Raw genomic sequence first — 9586 nt, 5'->3', positions numbered from 1 at the left:
CAAGCTTCTCTCCCAATAACAGCTAGTTTCCATTCTCCCTAGACGAAAGGATGATACATTTCAATTTATTCAACCGTCAATTTCCATTAATACACGGCTAAGCATAATTAACACCCCTATATTGGACATTAATCAAATTTAAAGCATAAAGTTGAGGGTTTTCATAACTGCATTTCAAACACACACACACACACACACACACACACACACACACACACACACACACACACACACACACACCCATTGTCATGCAGTGTGCCATTGTCCTTTTGCTGTTGTCTCTGTTGTTGGGGAAACACCTGATGCGTGCCATGTCAGAGCGATGATGTCACGTAGAGTGTGCGCTGGCACATCACATAAGGGTTAACATCGCTCCACATGGCCTCCGGAGCCTGAAAAGCAAAACAAACGAGTCATTGCTCAGATATGTGTTAATAATAACTGACCATCTATGAGGGCCTGTGCAGTTTGAATGGATACTGGTTTATTTTTAAAACCATTCTGCTAGGACTAGAAGGTTATGCCAGTTGACACTGAGAGAAAACTGTTTAGGTCCATGAAGCTGTTATGTATATAAATGTACTTTGCATGTCTTCCAAAGGATTTGTTATTGGGAAATGCAGATATGGCAAAGTGGTAAAGAGATGAAATTATTAGAGGCCAGTAATTCTGTGTCCTCAATCCTCTAGTGTAGATGACTATTGCCCTGAAGTGTCTAAAATCAGACAGTGGGCCTTAGAGAAGGTGTCAGTCACCCTTTTCCACACAAGCACACACGTCCCCTTGAATGTCCAAAGGCCCATGTCTGAGTGCTGTGACATAACCATCAGTGGTGTGTGCGCACACACACACAATTTGGGGAGCTGGACAACGGTGGCCCTGGCAGTGACCCCACTCCCGGCGGGTGTCTCCGGGGGAGTTGGGATATGCAAGAAACACATTTCCATTACACTATTGTACAAATGTGTAACAGGACAAATATAAGCACCCCCAAAGTATTAATTAGCATCACACGCAAAGACACATGGACAGAGGTCCACGTGCAGAGACTGACAGGAATTGTATAATATCTGTACATTACAATTGTACCTGAGATTACAAAAGTACAATGATTAATGTTTTGCTTCAGCTTGAGATTAAGAATCAGTGGTAGACTTTGTAAGTGCATGAAGAGGTCAACTGTACAAAAGTCATATGCCTGTTTGTTGAAACTATACTTTCAGTTCCTGTTGATACTATGTTCCAGTCTAACTTCTGCTAGAACATGATAGCAATAGGAGGAAGAAGGATTGGGAAACTAACGGCAAATAGAAATAAGCTGAACTCTGCCTAGCAGAGACATCTTTGTATTAGCAACTATTAATTATGAGTTTATATGGTATTAAAGTTAAGGGACATCACCCTGGGCGGGGTGATGCTCAGTAGGGGATAAAAAGGGAAAACACCATATTTTGTACTGAGTGTGTTACTTGCAAATTACTGTAAGTGTATACTCCGGCTTGCAATCCTTATTAAACAAACTAACCTCTGATCAAAGAAGTTTCCTGTGGTCTCTTGTATAAACATAGGGCAAAATTCCCTTACAATTCTTGGTGACAAGGATGGGATAGATAATGGCAGTCTTCAACTGATTCCAGAGGGACGACAGGTCAAGTGTGCACGGGAGTCACCAGTGACCCAGGGAATTCTCACTCCACATAGAGGTTGGAGCAAATGAAACCCGCCTGAAATCACTGGAGCAAGGGAGACTGTCTACTCTATCCCGAACAAATTTAGGTAAGACCTGGATTCTTTGATCATGGGTAAATGTGCTTAGTTTTAAGAAAATAGCGCTTTGTTTTAAGAAAATAGAATTAGTCGAGCCTAATTCTGATTCTCTTGAAGAAGAAAATGTATAGATGTATAAAAGAGGGTGTCTGTAACGGTTGTCATCGGGAATAGAGGACCAAAACGCAGCAGGAATGTGGATGCTCATCTTGTATTTATAAAAAAATAAAGAGAACACCAAAACGAAGAACGCACAAACAACAAAACAGTCTTGTCATGCTCACACAGGCAAAACAAGAAACAATCTCCCACAACACCAAACCAAACAATTACCCATATATAGGACTCTCAATCAGAGGCAACGAGAAAGCACCTGCCTCCAATTGAGAGTCCAACCCCCATCAACCTAAACATAAAAATACACCAAACCAGAAAGAACATAGAAATACACAACATAGAACATAGACCAAAACCCGGAAATAATAAATCAAACACCCTACTACATAAATCACCACCCCGAACCACATAAACAAAATACCCTCTGCCACGTCCTGACCAAACTACAATAACAAATATCCCTTATACTGGTCAGGACGTGACAGTGTCATTAATGTTAAATTGGAAACTGTAACATTGAGCCTTAGCCGATTAGAAAACTTATTGGGAGATAGTGGTTTGAAAGTGTAAAAGGGGCTGTTATAGTATTCATCAGACATATACTGGGAAAGTGAAAGAAGTGAATTTGGGAGAAGATCAACTTTGGAGTTCTTTCCCATTTGGGGGAAAAAGAGCTTGGGATTATTATTATAAAGATCAGGCTTAAGATCAGGTTTTTCTTTCCATTTGTGAGCATATGTAAAAGATTGCTTGTTTGTACTGTAACTTGTTATACTGTAAAGAATTATCCGTTATACTGATTAATATTGTTTTTCTGTATTTTACAGAGGAAAATGGAAAACAAAAAAGGAAAACCGATGGTTCCTGAGGACACCGGACCGAACCGATCCATGAAGAGACTATGGGGAGGGTGGGCAACAAGTGAGATTCCACTGTGGCACAAGGAAGGTGGTTTTCCACTAGGAGGGACATTGAGCATGAAGAAAGTGGAAGAAATACGACGGAGACTTGAGAACTATGAAAGACTAAATTAAAGGGGAAAGCCAGGAGTGAACTGGGGGTTATTTAGATAATGGGAAGTGCACGGAGCTGTGTGTATGAACTGTGCGGGATGGGAGTACAAAGAGCCAGATGAGGTCTGGGAACACATAAAACTTGCCAAAAGACAACTCTCAGATATAAAAGAATAGGAGAAGACAAAGAAAGACACCAAACTACAGATGGCCCAGCTGGTTTTCTACCAAAGGAAATCCCCACATCCACAACCATATGCAACCAGAGGGCCGCCAAGAGGAAAAGGAGCAGGTCACCCGCGGAGTGGTGGTGGAGAACGAGCCCGGGGAAGAGGCCGTGGAAGAGGAAACTCAACGACTTTCATCTGCTGTACCTGCAATCAACCTGGCCACACTTCCCGCTTCTGTCCCCAGAAAGGCTGCTTTGTATTCGGCCAACCTGGTCATTCTCAGAGAGATTGCCCAAACGCTCAGGGCAACCCAGAACCAACAGATCTTGGACCCTGGCTGAGTGCCCCTCCTCCACACACAGCGGTGCACAACCCAGGATTCTGATGAGACGAAGGAGAAGAGGAAGTTGAGACAAAGACAGAAGATAGTGCTAATCTAGTGTCACAGATTGTGAAACTGTTCTCCTCTCCTCATCAGTCACCCATGGTGCAAGTTCAGATAGAAGTTAAGTGGATTGAATTTCTATGCGATATGGGGGCAACCATATCGGTTATTAATGCAAAATCATACCCAGACCCACCTCTGTCTGAAGCTACTGTCATTTCGGTTGGGGCATCGGGAGTGCCCATGACTGACCACTTAACTAAACCACTCATGATGAAGTTGGGAGACATAACTTTACCGCACACTTTCCTGGCCTCTCCACATTGTCCTAAATATTTGTTGGCCAGAGACCTACTATGCAAATTTGGGATTGAGGTTCACTGTGATACTAGTGGAGTAAACATTTCTACTCCTCCGAGTTGTGAACAATTGGTACATGTCCATTTTGATTCTTTAGACTGCTTATACTCTGACAACTTAGTTGATGGGAGATGACCAAATATATTGTGAATTTGGCTAAACATTGGTGGGTAACTGGGGGGGGGAAGTAAAAGAACCCGATGATTTGCATTGTACCGCATATTATTCAAAACACTGCCGAGATGAAGGCTTTGAAATAAACTGGGGTATTGATAAGCCTGGTGTTTTACAACTCCTTAATATGTATGTACAGTACATAAAGATTTTGTGGGGATTACTCTGACACGTAGTGCGACTCAGAAAGGGATTTTCAGAGGAAATGGGGCTGTTGTCACGCCCTGGCCATAGAGAGGGTTTTGTTCTCTATTTTGGTTAGGCCAGGGTGTGACTGGGGTGGGCGTTCTATGTTCCTTTTTCTATGTTTTTGTATTTCTTTGTTTTGGGCCGAGTAGGGTTCCTAATCAGAGGCAGCTGTGTTCCAGTCTTACTTCTGCTAGCACATGATAGCAATAGGAGGAAGAAGGATTGAGAAACTAACTGCAAATAGAAATAAGCTGAACTCTGCCTAGCAGAGACATCTTTGTATTAGCAACTATTAATTATGAGTTTATGGTATTAAAGTTAAGGGACATCACCCTGGGCGGGGTGATGCTCAGTCGGGGATAAAAAGGGAAAATACCATATTTTGTACTGAGTGTGTTACTTGCAAATTACTGTAAGTGTATACTCCGGGTTGCAATCCTTATTAAACAAACTAACCACTGATCAAAGAAGTTTCCTGTGGTCTCTTGTATAAACATAGGGCAGAATTCCTTTACAAGACTTGAGTGCAGCGACATGAACAGAAGTGTGAATATCCTCACGCTACTACCATGTGGACTGGGATCACTAAGTCACTGCTGGTGCAGGACCAACACACTGCTGTTCTACAAACCACACACACACACACACACACATTACTAAACAAACAAACACACATGCACTGACACATGTACAGACACACACCCGCAAGCATACATACAAAATCTGTTTTTTAACAAACATACATGCGCTCACACATAAATATATGTACACATACAAAGACACATCGTACACATAAACAGTCCTTGCAAACATGGCTCACACCAAAGCTAAAGCACATTTCCTACGGGTGGTAAAGTGCTACCAGATGGATCATCTTAAAATATGTAACTTGAAAAAGAACAATACAAACAAAATAGAAACATGACTAAATAATTTTCCAAAAAGCCTGGTCTTGATCTGCCCACGGTGGGCTTTCATTAGTTGCCTTCGTTCAGCATTAACAATACTACCTCGTTCACAAAACAAGACCACAAGAAAGGCATGGGTAAAGCTCCTCTCTCTCTCCTCTCCTCTCTCTCCTTCCACCCCTGAAGTGGGGCTTTAAAATACCCAGTGACCCTTGAACAACCTTGCAGAATCCCACTGCATGGGATAGGCTCGATGGTGGTGGTGCTATGAATACTTTCAGGCTCAGATGCTCGCCCCTGCTGTGGAAGGGAAAACGTTGGGCTTTGGCTAAGCTTTCGGCAGAGGTTTTCAATATCCGGTCGCACACTCTGGTCCCGACCCCTAGAGCAGAACACCTGGATGGAGAAAGGGAGAATATGTTTTTCTTCATCATTTATGAAGTGTGTGTGGGTGTGCTATGCATAATGTAATGCAGGTCTACTTTGGAATAACTGATTTTGGGACATCCGGGTTGACTAAAGGCCATATAAAAATGTATGGACCTACAGTCAATGCACATAAACTGTATGCTGTTACTCACCACCACAGACCTGTTTGGAATGAATCATGAATGAATGTATAGCCTTTAAGAGATAATTGACAACTCTGCACAGCTCTATGAAGACATATAAGTGGTGTGATACAGCCTCCAAGGTTTCTAGCTGAAAATAAACCAGGAAATTGTATATTCCTTCAACAGTAAAAAAGTTTATTATCCCCTTTACCACAGCTATTGCCATAGAACACAATATTAACGCACACATTAACCAGTAAAAATGTATTCACCGGGGAAAAAAACTGTTGTCTATACCCTGTTCTAATTCTAGAATGCCACTGGTATGCCTGATTTTCCAAGTTTCTAAAATTATAAACGATAAATTACAAGAAATCAAAATTTAAATACTTTAATAATAAAAAAACACCACCAATCTGAATGGGCACTTTTCTCATAGGAGGGAAAAACGACAGGTGCAGAGACACCCTTAGACCTCTATCTCAGTATTAGCCCAAGATGTAACCGAGAGACTGAAAAACAGCTTCTATCGCAAAGCCATCAGACTGTTAAATACCCATCACTAGCACAGAGAGGCTGCTGCCTACATACAGACTTGAAATCATTGGCCACTTTAATAAATGGAACACTAGTCACTTTAATAATGTCACTTTAATAATGTTTACATATCTTGCATTACTCATCTCTGTATTCTATACTATCTATTGTATCTTAGCCTATGCCGCTCTGAAATTGCTCTTCCATAGGGTTAGGTTTAGTCTTCCCACACGGCCATATCTCAATTTTACAGCGCATGTCTACAGAAGACAGACGGAAGAAAGAGCAACCATCTGTGCTAATTGGCTATCGGGCATGCTCCGAACACCTGTGTGTAACGGAGGAAGGCTGCCAGAAATGTGTTGTCCTTGAAAAATATTGTCAGCTGCAACTGTGATAAAGCCGGTTAAAAGAGTGGTACTGTAAGTGTGTATTTTGCATTTGTGATATTATTTTGATGTGATATGAAAGTAAAGGGATTTATGTTTCTAGAACAATACCGCAACTTAGAAACAATTCACATTTAGATTGAGTAGTTGGCTGTTCTGGCTGCCAGATCCAGTCTACCTCTGAAAATAACATATGGACCTTAATAAGGAGTAACTGTGTCGTTAGTGTCCTTAAGAGTACATAAAATAAAATGTTATTGGTCACATACACGTGTTTAGCAGATGTTATTGCGAGTGTAGCAAAATGCTTGTGCTCATCGTTCTGACAGTGCAGCAATATCTAACAAGTCATATCTAACCATTTCACAACAAATACTTAATACACACACACACATCTAAGTAAAGGAATGGAATAAGAATATATAAATATATAAAGGTGTAACTAAATGTAACGTTTTGTTTTTTGATAATTGTTTCTTATGGAAGATAAGGTCCTTATGGTTTCAAAACTGTACCGAGTGTGATGTGTGCTTAGTTCTGTCCTGTACTCCCTGTTCACCCATGACTGCGTGACTGCGCACGACTCCAACACCATCATTAAGTTTGCCAAACACACAACGGTGATGAGACAGCCTATAGGGAGGAGGACAGAGACCTGGCAGTGTAGTGCCATGACAACAACCTCTTTCTCAACGTCAGCAAGACAAAGAAGTTGATCGTGGACTACAGGAAACAGAGGGCCAAGCACACCCCCATCAATGGTGCTGTAGTGGAGCCGGTCAAGAGCTTCATGTTCTTAGGTGTCAATAAGGAATCCCAATTGTCCACACACACCAACACAGTCGTGAAGGGGGCACAACAACGCCTCTTCCCCCTCAACAACGCCTCTTCCCCCAGTGGAAGGTTAGAGCATTGGGCCAGAGCATTGGGCCAGTAACCGAAAGGTTGCTAGATTGAAACCCGAGCTGACAAGGTAACAATATGTTGTTCTGCCCCTGAACAAGGCAGTTAACCCACTGTTCCTAGACCGTCATTGTCAATAAGAATAAATAAAGGTAGAAAAAAAGGACGCTGAAAAGATTCAGGGTGGGCCCTCAGAGTCTCAAAAAGTCTGACAGCTGCACCATTGATAGCATCTTGACTGGCTGCATCACCTCTTGGTATGGCAACTGCTTAGCATCCACCCGCAAAGCGCTACAGAGTGCGTACAGCCCAGTATATCGCTCCCTGCTATCCAGGACCTATATACCAGGCGGTGTCAGAGGAAGGCCCTAAAAATTTCGACGAGACTCCCAAGTCATAGACTGTTCTCTCTGCTACCGCACGGCAAGCGGTACCGATTCAACAAGTCTGGAAACAACAGGACCTGAACAGCTTCTACTCCAAAGCCATAAGACTGCTTAATAGTTAGTTAAGTAGTTAACCGATAGCTACCCGGACAATCTGCATTGACTCTTTTTGCACTAACTGTTTTGACTCACATATGCTGCTGTTACTGTTTATTATCTAGCCTGTTGCCTAGTCACTTTATCCCTATATGTACTATACATATCTACCTCAACTACCTCACAACCCTGCACATTGACTCAGTACTGGAACCCTGTGTATATAGTAAAGTTATTGTTACTCATCGTGTTATTATTTTAAAATGTTCTATTATTTATATAATTTTTCTCTTTGCATTGTTGGGAAGGGTCCATAAGTAAGCATTTCTCTGTTAGTCTAAACCTGTTGTTTACAAAACATATGACAAATAAAAATTGTACTTGATTTTGAGCATTGTGGCTCTTAAACCACCCTGTACAGAAGACGCCTTCGTCTGATACACATGAAACTGAGAGTCCTGAACTGTGCACGTGCCTGGCACTATATAAAAATGCAAAATATTAACGCGCTACAACTGATACACGTTGAGAAATAATGGTGACAAAGTCACTGAAAACCATTTAAATTGACTTTAGGCGCACTAGAAGGCATTAGATAGCATGCTCCCGAGTGGCGCAGCAGTCTAATGTACTGTATCTCAGTGTTAGAGGCGTCACTATAGAGCCTGGTTCGATCACAATTATCCGTGATTGGGAGTCCCATAGGGCGGCACACAATTGGCCCAGTGTCATCCAGGTTAGGGTTTGGCTGGGGTAGGCTGTCATTGTAAATAATAATTTGTTCTTATTAACTGACTTGCCTGGTTAAATAAAATATACATTTGTACGGAAAAGTTGGTTTTTAACTAATGTCGACTTTGCTTATGGAAAACCGTATGAAGTGATTTGAAGGTTTAACGCATAATCTGGGATCCTTGGGACGTCCCTACCCCATTGAAGTTGAAATGTAAAATGGTTAAGGTAAGGGTTATGGTTAAGGATAGGGTAAGGGTAGAGGTTAAGGTTAGGGTTGAGGGTAGGGACGCACCAAGGAGTCCGGATAGCACTAACCTTTCATGCATGCTCAGTTGATGGGTCTCGAGCCATGCGCGAGTGGAAATTTGAAATGTAATTTATGGAACTCCCTCGCATGCTTCTGTTATGGGGAAAGTCTGCAATGAAATTGACATTAAATGTAGAGAATGATACATTTGCAGTTTTAAGAAAAATACAAAAAAAAATAAAATAAATAAAAGTAACAAATAATTAAAGAGCAGCAGTAAAATAACAATAACGAGGTTATATATAGGGGGTACTGGTACAGAGTCAATGTGCGGGGTCACCGGTTAGTCGAGGTAATTGAAGTAATATGTAGATGTAGGTAAAGTTATTAAAGTGACTATGCATAGATAATAACAGATAGTACTGTAGCAGCAGCTTAAAAGAGGGGGGGGGGGGGGGGGGGGGTGCAATGCAAATAGTCTGGGTAGCCATTTGATTAAATGTTCAGGAGATTTATGGCTTAGGGGTAGAAGCTGTTTAGAAGCCTCTTGGACCTAGATTTGACGTTCCGGTACCGCTTTCCATGCACTAGCAGAGAGAATAGTCTATGACTAGGGTGGCTGGAGTCTTTGACAATTTTTAGAGCCGTCGTCTGAC

The 9586-nt window shown here is 41.8% G+C and overlaps 1 long non-coding RNA gene across 1 annotated transcript; it reads left to right on the top strand.

Moving 5' to 3' along the window:
• Positions 1 to 1298: 1298 nt before the first annotated feature.
• Positions 1299 to 4645, top strand: LOC115150195 (uncharacterized). The gene is made up of 2 exons (XR_003867065.1): positions 1299 to 1776; positions 2712 to 4645. It is a non-coding gene; the product is annotated as an uncharacterized LOC115150195 (long non-coding RNA).
• The last annotated feature ends 4941 nt before the right edge of the window (positions 4646 to 9586 follow it).

The sequence above is a fragment of the Salmo trutta genome, chromosome 16 (assembly GCF_901001165.1).
Source record: "Salmo trutta chromosome 16, fSalTru1.1, whole genome shotgun sequence".
NCBI lineage: Eukaryota > Metazoa > Chordata > Actinopteri > Salmoniformes > Salmonidae > Salmo > Salmo trutta.
This window is presented reverse-complemented; position numbering and strand designations above follow the sequence as displayed.